We start from the raw sequence: 13577 nt of genomic DNA, 5'->3' as shown, positions 1-13577 counted from the left end.
TGCTAGTTTAATATCAATTCGTCTCTTGTATGCGACATCTGCATGACCGTAAAGGGCAGCCCCCCGTGTACGATGGTTGACAAGTTCCCGACACGACTGGCAGCTTCCATATTATAACCATGAAAATTAAAAAGAGGCACTTCTACTTCTGTGCCCCATGTTTAGGATATGCCTATAAACATGGGCTTACGCCTAAAAAGATTCAAGAACTTACTGATGGCCGAGCAATTTCTTCTTATACAGCGAGCATTGAAATGGGCACCTAGTGCTACGTTTTCGGAGACACCAAAATTAATTTCGTCAACAGTGTGATAGGCCATGTCGAAGGTGCGAGCGATTCCTACTGTATACGACCTAGGTCATCCTCGCATGTGATACGCACGATATTGCTATCGCTTGTCTTGCGTGCTTTAACTTGTCCCTGTTCCGTCCAGACGAACTCACAATTTTTTTCTTTTTTCAGTTTTAGCGCTCGTGCCAAAAGCTTTTTTGTTAGCTCCAATAAGATGCTCATTGATATACACTGGTTGTTTCCCGTCGATGGAAAGCCCAAATCGTCGGTGGATAGGCGCGCCTTCTTTTGCTTTTGCGTAGAATTCGTTTGCATAGAGGGCGCTCGTTCTTGCATTCAGCCGAAGCGCATTCTTTGTCATCGTGCGTGCAGAGAGAAAAGAGTGAGGCAAGAAATGCAAACGACGAGGCGCGTCCGCGCGCTGCCTCCTCGCGGCGAAGAGCGGCACAGTGAGAACGAAGCGAGAACCCACGCAAACGCGCCGTCACTGGCGGCGGTGGGTGGCGGCGCCGTTTCGAGGAGGACCAAGGACGGACGCCTGCAGACAGGAAAGTGGGCCGATCGTGCGAATCACGCCCCGATAGCGTCACAACGCGGCGGCGGTCCGGAGGTCAACGTGCATACCCCGGCTGCCCGACGCTTTCCTTAAGCCGGTTGTTGCGAAAGCTGTGCACCTGACGGCCGGATCGCCCGTGCAAGCCCCTGACTGCAGTTGTACCTGGATATGACGAAGTTGAAGAAAATTCGCCATTTGTCGTTACATCCACGTTTTCGTTACATGCAGGCTTCGAGTTCGCGTGAATGAAAAAGAAATGAAAACAAAACGCTAGACATCAGTGGCGGTGAACTCGCCCTTCAAGTATTTATTCCACGGTGAGAAACGGCGTGATGTGCACCTGCTTAGCCACTACACGGCAACGTCACTCATCCCCGTATTCGCAAACGTATCACATTTGACCCGCCGCGGTGGCTCAAGGACAAGGACAAGGGCAAGCACAAAGACGCGGGTTCGACTCCCGGCCGCGGCGGCCGCTTTTCTGATCAAGGCGAAAAGCAAAAACGCCCGTGTGTTCGACATTTCGGCGCACGTTAAAAATACCCCGGTGGTTAAAATTAATCCGGAGCCCTCCACTCAGGCGCGGCACATCGCCTGTGTAGCGTCGGCGCGTTAAACTAAACAATCAATCGATGGTATCCCATTTGCTTTTTGATACATTTCTGTGCCTTCGCGCGTTTCAAGCATCAAAGTTCTGCTGAATGGAAGCCTTTCTTGAACGTGATGCTTTTTTCCGCTCTCAAAATTGGTTGCACGGTGCTAGCTTGTATACTGTACGCGGCGGTTATGTTCTTTCTCGCCGGCGGGGACGGCAATTAAAATTGCAGGCGTGTCTTGGAAAGACAAACCTTTTCACTTTCTGACAGCGGGACTTATCACCGACAAACCAACACCACAGGTGACAGTGGAAACACGTGACTACCCGCCAGCAGGCAGGCCTAGCACGTAATTGACACCGCACTCGCATGTGGAAACGCATGGTAGGTTTCGATGCGGAGGAAATGAGCTAAATTGTCCGTTTCGCCAGCCCATTTTTTTAGAAATAGTGCAAGAAACAACGACTCATCGGCGTAGAGAATTCGTTACATCAAGGCTAACCATCGCAACGCATTCATTACATAGAGGTCGCAAACATGTCAATTACGTGCTAGGCCTGCCTGCTGGCGGGTAGTCACGTGTTTCCACTGTCACCTGTGGTGTTGGTTTGTCGGTGATAAGTCCCGCTGTCAGAAAGTGAAAAGGTTTGTCTTTCCAAGACACGCCTGCAATTTTAATTGCCGTCCCCGCCGGCGAGAAAGAACATAACCGCCGCGTACAGTATACAAGCTAGCACCGTGCAACCAATTTTGAGAGCGGAAAAAAGCATCACGTTCAAGAAAGGCTTCCATTCAGCAGAACTTTGATGCTTGAAACGCGCGAAGGCACAGAAATGTATCAAAAAGCGAATGGGATACCATCGATTGATTGTTTAGTTTAACGCGCCGACGCTACACAGGCGATGTGCCGCGCCTTAGTGGAGGGCTCCGGATTAATTTTAACCACCGGGGTATTTTTAACGTGCGCCGAAATGTCGAACACACGGGCGTTTTTGCTTTTCGCCTTGATCAGAAAAGCGGCCGCCGCGGCCGGGAGTCGAACCCGCGTCTTTGTGCTTGTCCTTGTCCTTGTCCTTGAGCCACCGCGGCGGGTCAAATGGCATTGGGGAATCGCGAAACTTTGTTAAATTCAGGGATTCGTTACATAGAGGTTCTTTACATCCGGGTTCTTTACATCTCAATTCAGCGCGTTCTGGGTAACCAATCCGAGCGGGTTTTGCGATACTATTCGGGACGTCACACATGAGGTGGCCACATTTATTCTTGGTCTCTGCGCACGTTAGAAGATATACCTTTTGTGTGAAGTAGTGGATACAGGAGAGGTGTTTTCGTTTCGGACGCGTTGACGTATGAGCCCGTTGTTGGCTATACAGTTAAACCTGGATATAACGAATTTGGCAATTTTGCGTCACATGCATATTTTGAGTTGAGGCTCGCGTGAATGGAGCAGAAAGAAAACCAGAATGCTAGACGTTAGGGAAGGTAAATTCACCATTCAAGGATTTATTTTACGCTAAAAACTGCGTTATTTGCGGCTGCTTATTTCGCACGAGCTTGGGCGCTGCACGGCGCTTACTTACCTCCATAAGGTCACTTCCCTCCGTACTCACACGCGTAACTTACGTATCACTCTTGCCCTTTGGCACTTTTTGGTTCTAAACACGTTTCAAAAACGAAACTTTTGCCGAAAGGGCGCCTTTTCGCGATCTTGATGCTCTTTTCCGCGCACGAAATTGTTGAGATCGAGTGTGCTAGTTGGAATACTGAACCGGGCGGCGACGCCGTTTGAAGTTCCGAGCTGGTTTTGGAAAGAGAAAACTTGTCGTTTTGTGGCAGCGGAACTCATCACCCCAAAGATAGCAGTGGAGACGCGCTTCTACACGCCGACAGGCAGGCACCCCAAAACTTTAGTCTCGCACCCACACAGCACTCACACGCGGAAGCGCATGGTCGTTTGCGGTGCGGGTGAAAAAAAGAAAAAAAAGAAGTCATGGAAGGTAGTTACTCTTTCTAGCTGGTGTCACGGTACACACACACACAAAAAAGCCTAAATTGGGTGCCATGGGTGCCATCATCATCATGACGAATTTAGTTTTTGCAATTCTATACGATTTCGTAGCTGCTGGGTTCTTAAAGTATTGCGATCATTCCGTAAAATCGTGCATTTATCAGGCCAATTTTTCAGTAAAAGTTCGAAAAATAATGACTGATGAGCTTAGAAAGTTCGTTACATAAATGTAATCGGTCGCAACGCCTTCGTTACCAGAGGTCGAAAACACATGGGACTCAAAGGGTTTGGCAATGGGGAATTGAAAGACTTCGTTAAATCCAAAAATTCGTTACATAGACGTTCATTACATTTAGGTTTAACCGTACAGTTAAACCTGGATGTAACCAACCTTCGGCCGAAGCGGTCAAAGTGTCGGCTAAGGTTATGGGCACTTGGGGAAGTTCACCGCGAAAGTTGCGAACATTCTCCTCATATTTCGGGGAAGTTTCGAGCTCGCCAGCCGCCTTAAATAATCCCGAAACTTGATGAGTGAACACTTCGCTTATGTTGGCTGGACGCGAGTTAGCGCCGCCGTTCGGCCACACGACGTGGGGTTTTTGCGGTCGACCGACGTCTTCTGTCGAACCTGCCTTAATGTACGTAGTGCCGACGGGTACGACAAAGTCCTGCCTTGCGCGAATGCATGACCCGCTGCGCTAGACGACTGACGGAAAAGCCTCTCGTAGCGCACGTTCAACAGACTCTCATAGTCGCGCATAGCAAATGTCATCTGCCCACTCTTTGCGATGCGTAACTTCCTCGAAGCTTCATCCGATTCTCGTGAGATGGGCGCCTGACGTTTGCTTCCCGCCTCCATCAGCATCTTGCGCCAGCTCGACTTTAAGTATTCCAATTCCTTTTTCTCCGGCCCTTAAGAGAAGCAACGCTATAGGGATCTACTGGCAAGCAGGTGTCATTACGCCAAATGTCATGGCTGGATGTGGCTCCGTGTTGCGCCAGCTTTACGGAGATGAGAGAATTATCGGAAATGCGAGGTGTGTCTGCAGACAGAAAAGCCAGCACCTCGCAGCTTTCAAGACATCGACTGAGTTCGAGGGCCCATAGAATTTGTCCAACCGGCTGGCGGACACTCCCGTCGCCCAAGTTGCAGTGGAGGTGCCGTCGTGGGTATGCACCCAAGCGTCACTCAGTCTAAATCGATCGACCAAGTCTCCAAGCGCGCGCGAGCCGCGCCGCGGTTTTCCTTAACCCGGCCCCCGCAGGCCTCAAACTGGATCTAAAACGCAGTTAAAATCACCCACTATAAAGGTGGGGTAACTGTCGAGTATGCCGTGGTGGCGTAGAAGTAGAGCATCCGCCTGGCGTGTAGACGTACCGTGGCTCGAATCCCGGTGCTTCACAATTCCCACCGGATTATATAAAAAAATCCGCGTGTTGATTAAATTGCAGAAGGAGGCTTGGTGGGCAGCTTGGTCCCGGCTACCATATAGCCGGTAACGCACTCCCTCACCAGAGCACGATTGGCCACCCTGGTGTAGCAATGGCCACAACCTCCCATGAATACGCCATCTAACCCACGGTCTCCAGTGGCTGCAAAGCAACTGACCACGGCGGTGGTCAGACCTGTGACGCAGCAGACGGCGCTAAGAATCCCTGTACCTGGACAGGCCGCCATTGGAATCTGAACCTGGCAACGCTTTACACGAGAACTTTATCCAGCGTGGCGAGTCTAGAGGTGTTGTTCGAGGAAATAGAGGGCATTAAATGTGATGTCATAGGGCCTAGTGAGGTTAGGATGACACGTGAAGCACCTTAAAGTGCTGAAAAATGGACACGTCCTATGTTACCGTGGTCTAGTGGATAGAAGATAACTGGGAGTGGGATTTCTAGTCAATAAAAGCATAGTTGGCAACATAGACGAACACTATAGCATTAACGAAAGGGCCGCCGGTCTTCAAATAAGAGCTACAAATTGAAGGTGGTACATGGCCTCGCGCCTGCATCCAGCCACGACGACCAGCTAGTTGAAAGCCTCTATTAATTAAGATGTGGAATCGGCAATGGCTAATGTAAAAACACAGTATACCGCAGTTATGGGAGACCTCAATAGGCAAGTAGGGAAGAAGCAGGCTGGAGACAAAAAAGTTCGGAACTATGGTCTGGACTGAGAAATAACAGAGGGGACCTTCGACAAACGGAATAATCTACGCATCATGAATACCTTCCTCTGTAAACAGGAGAGCCGGAAGTGGACGCGCAGGAGCCCGTATGGAGAGCAGGCACGTACCCAGGATTTTTTTCGGGGGGGGGGGGGGGGCAACCAAAGGTAACCTTTCGATGCAAATTAGGGGAGAGGGCGAGGGTACCCGCCGTTACTAGTACAAACGTGATGAACGCCCAGCGTTTACCTTAAAGGCGCGTACACCTGCATAAAGAAATGAAATTAAGTGTATCCGCCCTTGTGATGGAGGCGAAAAGCGAAAACACTCGTATGTTCGAGATTTCTGCGCACGTTAAAGATCCCTACGCGAAGTTTCCAAAAAAAAACAAAAAAAAAACAAAGACAGCTAGTAATTAAAAATACTTTAAGGAATAAATTCGCGTACTGCACAGTAACTATACATTCCCTCTGCGAATGTTAAGGCATATTTCCGGAGCATCCCACACGTTACACGCAATCGATGTCGACAGAAACGGAAGTGCATGTAGGCACTGGAGAGTTCAGATCTCCGTGGCAAACCTCTTGCGCTTCCCTATTTTTCTCCAAACAAAACCTGTGGCTATACTAGTTATGAAGGAAGGAAATAAAATGCTAGGTAAATCGCAGATGTCATACGCCTAATTCCGTATGTTACTACCCTAAACACCCTCAGAGTTCGACGTTTAACGGTGTGCTATTCAAAGCACCAATGAACCAGGTCTCTGAAATTTCAGTATTGAGACGCACTGGACTGCACTAAATGTAGATTAAAAAACGGTGGCAAGCGCCAGCGCGTCAGCGCTTACCTATGGAAGATTTGTAAAGAACCTTGTTATTTCCACGGACGCGCCTTGTCGCTTCCTCGGCGTCACAGCGTGGCTTGTCCTGCAAGGCGGGAATGAGCTTCTCCTCTGTCCTCTCGTTCGGCCTGTTGGTGATGTAAACTCGTTGCTCTCTGCGGACACCATGACGATACTCCGACATCGTGAGACTAAGCTACGTTTAATGCACCTCGTATTTTCATCATATGTAACCGGGGTATTATAACCTCTCTATTACAAAGTGTGTCTCTGTAATAGAGAGGTTATAACACCCCGGTACGCAGTACAATTTTGAAGCCGAAATTTCTCTCGGCCAAAGTCTGGTTGGTGCCCGTCGAGATGTCCTGCCCTGGTTCATTTTCACCGATCATCCGCTGTACACCCGTCTCTCTCATGTTGACCATTGGCCACCTTGACTTCGTGCCATCCCCGCTCAAGCACGGTGTTCTCGAGTACTGTCCATAGGAATGCAGCTCGGGGGGCCGACCTCCAGCGGCAGCGGCTACCAGGGGATAGCCACCGAGAAAAGAAGTGAGGACGCGCGGAGCCCACGCCGTCCAAGGAGTGACCGCGCGCATCGAACGCCGGCACCGACGAAGCGAGACGACGGCTACCACCGAGTCGCGGCCACGCAAGGGTGCGACACGTCAGCGCCGACGACAGGGGTAGGCCAGTCCAATAGGGACGAATATTAGGACACAACTAGGGAGTTGTGGTTTAGTGAGATCACCTTGAGGGTGATAGAATAAGTTGATCTGGACGAGTTGTGTAGAACTCTATATTGTAGAGACCTTTGGGTTAGAGTTAACTTGTATGTTGGGATTGTTAGTTAGAGATCTGAGTGTTTTTCGTTTGTGTGTAGTTTAAATGTTGAGTGCTTTGCCTAAGGGTTTTTTCTGTGTGCATTAAATGTATGTTGTTAAACAAGTCAACGGCTTCCCTGTGTCCATTGCTCCGAGATGGTTAAGACCACCCCAACATCCGTTCACGTGACAAGCATAAAGGCAAATTTATGCACTTAGTACAGAAGTCACCTATGTATAGAAGCGTTCACAGTACTATACAATGGACAAACTAAAATGATTATGGTACCCATTTTGAACGAGCTAGTAAAATGGCAGGCATGCAATTTCAAGAGCATATTTCCCTTACGTGTAAGAACCTTCCTGTGCTTGACATTTAACTTCGCTTTTGTCAAGGCATCGTTTCCAGTGCTTGCATAATTTTTAAGTGTGTTCGCAGCAGGCCGTAAAATATTTTTGAGGACAAACTTCAGGACAGTGGCCGATAGCGCACGTTTCGAGGCCTTTACTATCAGACAACAGAAACATCATAATGCTCAGCAGTGACAACCTTTGGTTATTCTCGTTGTGGAAAACAAGCAGGCACTCGTCACTTGTACCATGCTCCAACACAACTTTCGTACACAGTACAGCGTGTACCAGAAAAGGTTGCGAGAATTTCAGGCCTTCCCGGTTCACTTCGTCTAAAAGCACATTTCCGCTCTGGTCAAGTACTCTTTTTGCGACAGTCAGCTGCGTGCAACAATCCTCGCACGGCTGACGCTTTAAGGCAGCATGACGCTTTAAGGCACCATGGGCACAATAGCCAGCTGTATATGCAACTGCTGGCATATCCATGTGAGGCTTCTTTAGCTCGCTGTCTAGCACTGGTATGTTGTACTTGGCCAGAGGCATCTCAGGGTTGGGCTCTTTCTCACCTTGTTCTTTCCCGGGGTTGGGCTCTTTCTCACACCAGGAAAATCTTCTAAAATCAACGTATCCTGCAAGCGAAGTTTTGCCTCTGCTTCAAATAGTTGAGTGATTGAAATGTTGTACTGAGTACCACACAGCTACCTGTATTTGCCAAATCTTGCTTCAAGGCCATAAGTGTGAAATTTACCAAGAAGAACATATTTGAAGCAAAGTTCTTCGAAGCAGTACCTGGAAACTTCAATGAGAGCGTACGTACGTTGTTTGGGGGAGGGCGGAGTGTGTTTCAGTTGTCAGCTTGCCTGTATATTGGTCCGCTGCCTTCCAGCTATCGAGCCAGTCAACAAATTCATCCAGATACTTCAGTTGGTGGCAGTTCACTTCACTTACAGGCTCTTGCCAAACATTCCGCAATCGCTGATCCTTGTGTGGGCGTTTAACATCCACAATGTCCCACCACTTCACAATGATATCAATAAATTGTGCCGTGCCTTCTGCCACTCTGAGCCTTAGTTCTTCACCTCGAATCCTCAACGCTGCCGAGACAAAGCCGCTGAAAACCTTAAGGGCCAGTCGAACATTTTGTCGTTCGAGATTGCTGGGGTACAAAGCATTGTGGGTGAGCCCATACGCAACTTTAGCAATGCTGCTCTGTTCTGCCTCATGGAGTTCTCTTAGGGAACTGAATGAAGCACCTTCCATTTTTCCACTGTTCGGCGAGTCACTTTGAAACGTGGTATAGTAGAGACACTTGACCGAGTTTTTGTGGTTAAGCCAGTTGTTCCGAACACGTTTTAATAAATGCACAGAATCAAGAACACGAAACAAAGTCTGATGCGCATTCGTAGGATGTGAATACACGATATCCAACTTGGCACCTTTTTTTCCAGACATTGTCATCATTTTTCGGTTAATTGAGTTGTCAGTTATTACTGCGACTACATGAATGCCAGCATCTTCTAGGCCTATGATTATCATATTCAAAACATCATGCAGCTCCTCAGCTGTAATTCTAGACACCGGCAGGACATGTACTACATCTTTGTAGGATGACAGAAGAGACTGCACCATAAAGACACGTGCAGTTTTTGCTGGCACAGCACTGTTGGAAGCAGAGCCTGTCACACAGCCGCCGAAGTATACTCGCAGTACTGCTGCAAATATATCTCATCCACCATCAACGTAACATTTCGTTCATGCCACTTCAGTGAACTCGCCCTTCTCATCACATACCGCAAGAAACCGTCTTCGGACTGCTCCTGTAATGGGCTAACATCATGTCGGCCACACACTCTTTTAACAGTACTAGGATGTGGCAAAATGACCACAGCGCTGTTTCGTAGGAACCTGTACGCATGTGGTGAAATGGTAAATAATATGCTAGCCAGAACTAACCGTTCAGTGGAGTATCTCAAACGATTGATTTTCTTCTAGAAAAGAAGACACTGCTCCTTATGAAATTTCACAACATCAGCCTCTCATCGTCCACCAACCCTTCAGTTGTAGTGTCTTCCAAAAGGGTGTACACAAGACGGAGCGTTGAATTCACTTCATCGTCCTCCTGGGGTGCTTTTGTCCTGCAGAAGTCCTCCGCATTATCTAAAAGCTCCACTAACCTTCGAAAATCCCGGGTTTTTTCCGGAATCTTCAGGTGGTGGTTCGAAGTCAGTTGAACACGCTTCCAGAACACACGCACGCACAGGTCTGACGACACACACACTGACGACAGGAGATCCGGAACGTGATCTGTGGGTGTGACGTGAGCGAAGATGACGCAGCTTTCGCAGACTGTTTTTGACCAGAACTTGTTTTGATGCAAGCGAGTCAGCCTAGAAGTTATATCTCCGAAGTTTTCTACCTTGTTCTTGTCCTGCTCCACGGCAAATGCCAGCGCTGATTCCTGGATGTCTTCGAGCAACTTTTCATTTTCCTTTCGCCTTCGCTTGACGTCGGGCTCTTCTCGTGACCATTGGGAATCAAAAAGGTAACTCGGGAATCCAGGAAAAATGGTCGGAACAGCATCAGGCATCAGCCGGGTCAGCTTCATTCGAACCTCAGTCCGCCCATCGCCGTCGGTGTACTTCGATGACGTTCGAAGGTACTCCGCTTTGAAATGACGCTCGCTGACCTGCACATTGTAACACAGAGGAGGGGCACAGTAATGCACAGTGAAACTTGACACCGTCCACCTCATAAAACAAGGGTGATACAGCATTCTTCTTATAAACAATAACGAATAACGGGCGATTGCTGCAGCTTGGTTAGGAAACAGCGCCCCGACGACCAACGCGTAAAGCAAATGCAAGGCGCGTGAGCAGCTATAACGATTACAGCGCGTTAAATACGAATGTTACGCTTTCAAGAAAAGGGTTTATGCGAACGCTTACCTGAGGGTTCTTGAGTTGACTCACGTCAATGTCGTCGCGCCGGACGTCACGCTGCCATTTTGCTTTCCGCACAGGATCCCTCGGGAACGAAAACAAACGAACCTTCGGCCCGTTGTCGTAATTTCCCTTGCAGTTGGACACCCAGCAGCGTCCCATCGTGATGCGCTGTACAGTGCTCACGGATTGAAACGCGACACTGCGAGCGCGTGGCTGCTGGTACGTGCAGCGCCGACTGTGGACGCCCGTGGAAGCTAGGTGTTGCATTGTGGTATACCGCGAGGATGAGAGCGCGTTGACCGTAGGCTTATCGCTTCCGGTTGCCAATGAGCGGGAGTGTGGTTTGCGCCGACGGTAGTAGCCCGGCTGTGCGCGCAGCTGATTTTGCGATATCGTGCGCACGCGCTCTTGTTACGCGTGCCCTTCCAATGCGGCACAGTAATGTTCATGTAATGCACAGACACCCTCATCTGAATAAAAAAAAACTTCTGTACGAAGGAACAGCAAACTTTATTCCAGGATGCAAACTAAAAAAAATTCCCCCGCACCTCCCCGAGGGGGATTGTGAGGATGCAGAAATGCATTGGGTGCACCGATGAGTGTGATGCGAATAATGGCGAAGAGAGAGGCGAGAGTGTGAGCGTAATCATTTATTTTTTTCTTTTCCCACACCCGTAATTTCCGCTTCGTTATAGAGAAGCGTCTTCGAGACCGCGTTGAGCGCAACCGCCAACTGCAGAGGATCGTTCACGTCACAGTCGTCGGGAATCGTTTCGAACTCACCGTCAGCATCATCGACATAGTCTTCCTGCGGTTCCTCTCGTTCGCCGCCGTCATCGAAGTGATCGAGCCGACTCCAATCGACCCGAACGTTGATGGCGCGATACAGCGGGGTGTGTTCCAGGTGCTTGAGCCAAGCCAGGATGTTGCCGCGCTTCACCAACCCGCGCATGTACGTTGCCGGACTCATCAGCCTCCGCTTGATGTGAACGTCGAACGCAACGTCCTCGGGTACCATGCGAGGAAGGCACCGCACAACCTTCGATACGTCGATGGGCACGTTCACCGCCTGTCCCTTGATTCCAAACTGCCCGTTGCCTCGAGTCAGCCGCCTGATGCTCATGAAGGGGAGTCGAGGCGCGATGAGCCGCTCTTCGGCCGGGTTCAGATCGGGAAGATGCGCCGGCCGAGGAGGATAACGGTAGCCAAAATTCACGCAGCCCTCCTCTTCGCAGCTTTGTCTTCTTCTCCTTCTTCTTCTTCAGTGGTTCCCCTACGGGAAGATGACGATGGTGGTTGAACGCGAAGCTATCTCGTGATGGATTGTTTGGTTGGCCAATCCCTAGGGGCATCATGCCACAATCATCATCAGACGCGCTGCAGACGCCGGCCAACGTACGCAAGACAACCCCCGGCTCTAATGCATTTCTGCATAAAAGGAAAGACAGCTTTGCAGGCACGTTCACGTGTGGTGCGGTGCATTAGTACTTCGTCGGCTCTCCTCTTTTTTTAGTTTATATCATGGAACAAATTTGCCTGTACCTTCGTGCAGACGCTCGTTTTATTCAGATAAGCGTGACCCAGCCTTACAGGCACATTATCTGTGTCGCATCGGAAGGGCACGCGTAAGAAGAGCGCCCGAGCAGACGATGTCGCGAAATTGGCTGCGCCAGGTGGCTACAACCGGCGCACAAACGCTCCAGGCTCGCAGCGCACCGCTGTCGCTGCGGGGAACCACAGCCCTGCTTATTGGCAACCGGAAGCAGCACGCCTACGGTTAAAACGCTCTCACCCTCGGGGTATACCACAAGGCAACACCTAGCTTCCACGGGCGACCACGGGCGGCGCTGCATGTACCACAGGCTACGCGCTCACAGTGTCGCGTTTCAATCCGTGAGCACTGTACATGTAGTACGTCACAACAAATCGTCAAATCAAATTGTAACCGCACAATCACAAAACACCACCAGCAGGCTGGCGCAACCCGCCGAGAAAACGAGGCTTCGCAGGCGCGTCCGTACGGTCTGTCTCCCTTAGAGTTCCTGTATATTGCTTAGCGCAAGAGTTGCGCGTCTGATTGCCACATGCCGCGGGCTCCAGTAAGGCAGGAATGCCCGCTTTCAGTGCTGCGAAGTCAGTTCTGCTCTACTGAGCATCTGCGATTGCGGAAGCGGTTGCCGCTGCGGCCGGGCAGCTGATAAGCAGCCGACTGTCGTGCGCGTTTTAGATGCGAAGCATCTCTTGCTCTCGGCTCTGTCGTCCGTCGTCCGTCGTCCGTCCTTCCGCACCTCTCCCCCTACACTATAAAAATAAATAATAGTTGGCGGCGCGCGGTTTCGATCCCACGCCTCTCTGGCCGCAACGGGAGGTACGTGGCGCTCTTCCCACAGAGCAAGTGCTACGAACGCACCTTATGTACTTGACTCATTCAAACTACGTCAAGAAGCTACTGATACAATGAAGGCACGTGAAGCTGAACGTCAACGGAAACGACGAACTAAAAACTTTACAGGATGAAGTTGAATTTCCCGTGGGAAAGCTGTGGCGGGAAGCACAACGTGCCTTGCAGCTCAACCAGAGAAAAGGACGAAGAGTGCGGGCAGCGGGGTAGAAGCGCGAGTACGCAATAAAGAAAGACGAGAACCAGGAGGTGTTCGATCAGGTAACGCCGGTGTCGGTCTCTTCGCTGTCTCTACATTTCTCTGTCTCTACATGGGGGTTCACACTACGTTCCCATTCGTGCTCCGATAAATGAAACAACACTACGGCAACACAATGGAACCTACACGGAACCCCTATGATTTTTCGCATCCTGCTTATGGTTCCCCACGGGAAGATGGTGTAATTTTTTTGTGCGCGCTGCTCCTCACCACTCCTCCTCCTACTCGCCGGTGCCGCTACCGCTGGCGTGGCGGCCCGGCGGCACCTCCTACATGCGAGACGCGTATTCCGGTTTCGGCGATGCATCACCCACGAAAGGGAGAAAAGGAGGAGTCCGAGAGGGA

The sequence above is a fragment of the Haemaphysalis longicornis genome, unplaced genomic scaffold, assembly GCF_048455015.1.
Source record: "Haemaphysalis longicornis isolate Haplotype H1 unplaced genomic scaffold, Haemaphysalis longicornis Haplotype H1 scaffold_9, whole genome shotgun sequence".
NCBI classification, from domain to species: Eukaryota; Metazoa; Arthropoda; class Arachnida; order Ixodida; family Ixodidae; genus Haemaphysalis; species Haemaphysalis longicornis.
The sequence above is the reverse complement of the archived record's forward strand: the minus strand, read 5'-3'. Positions refer to the sequence as shown.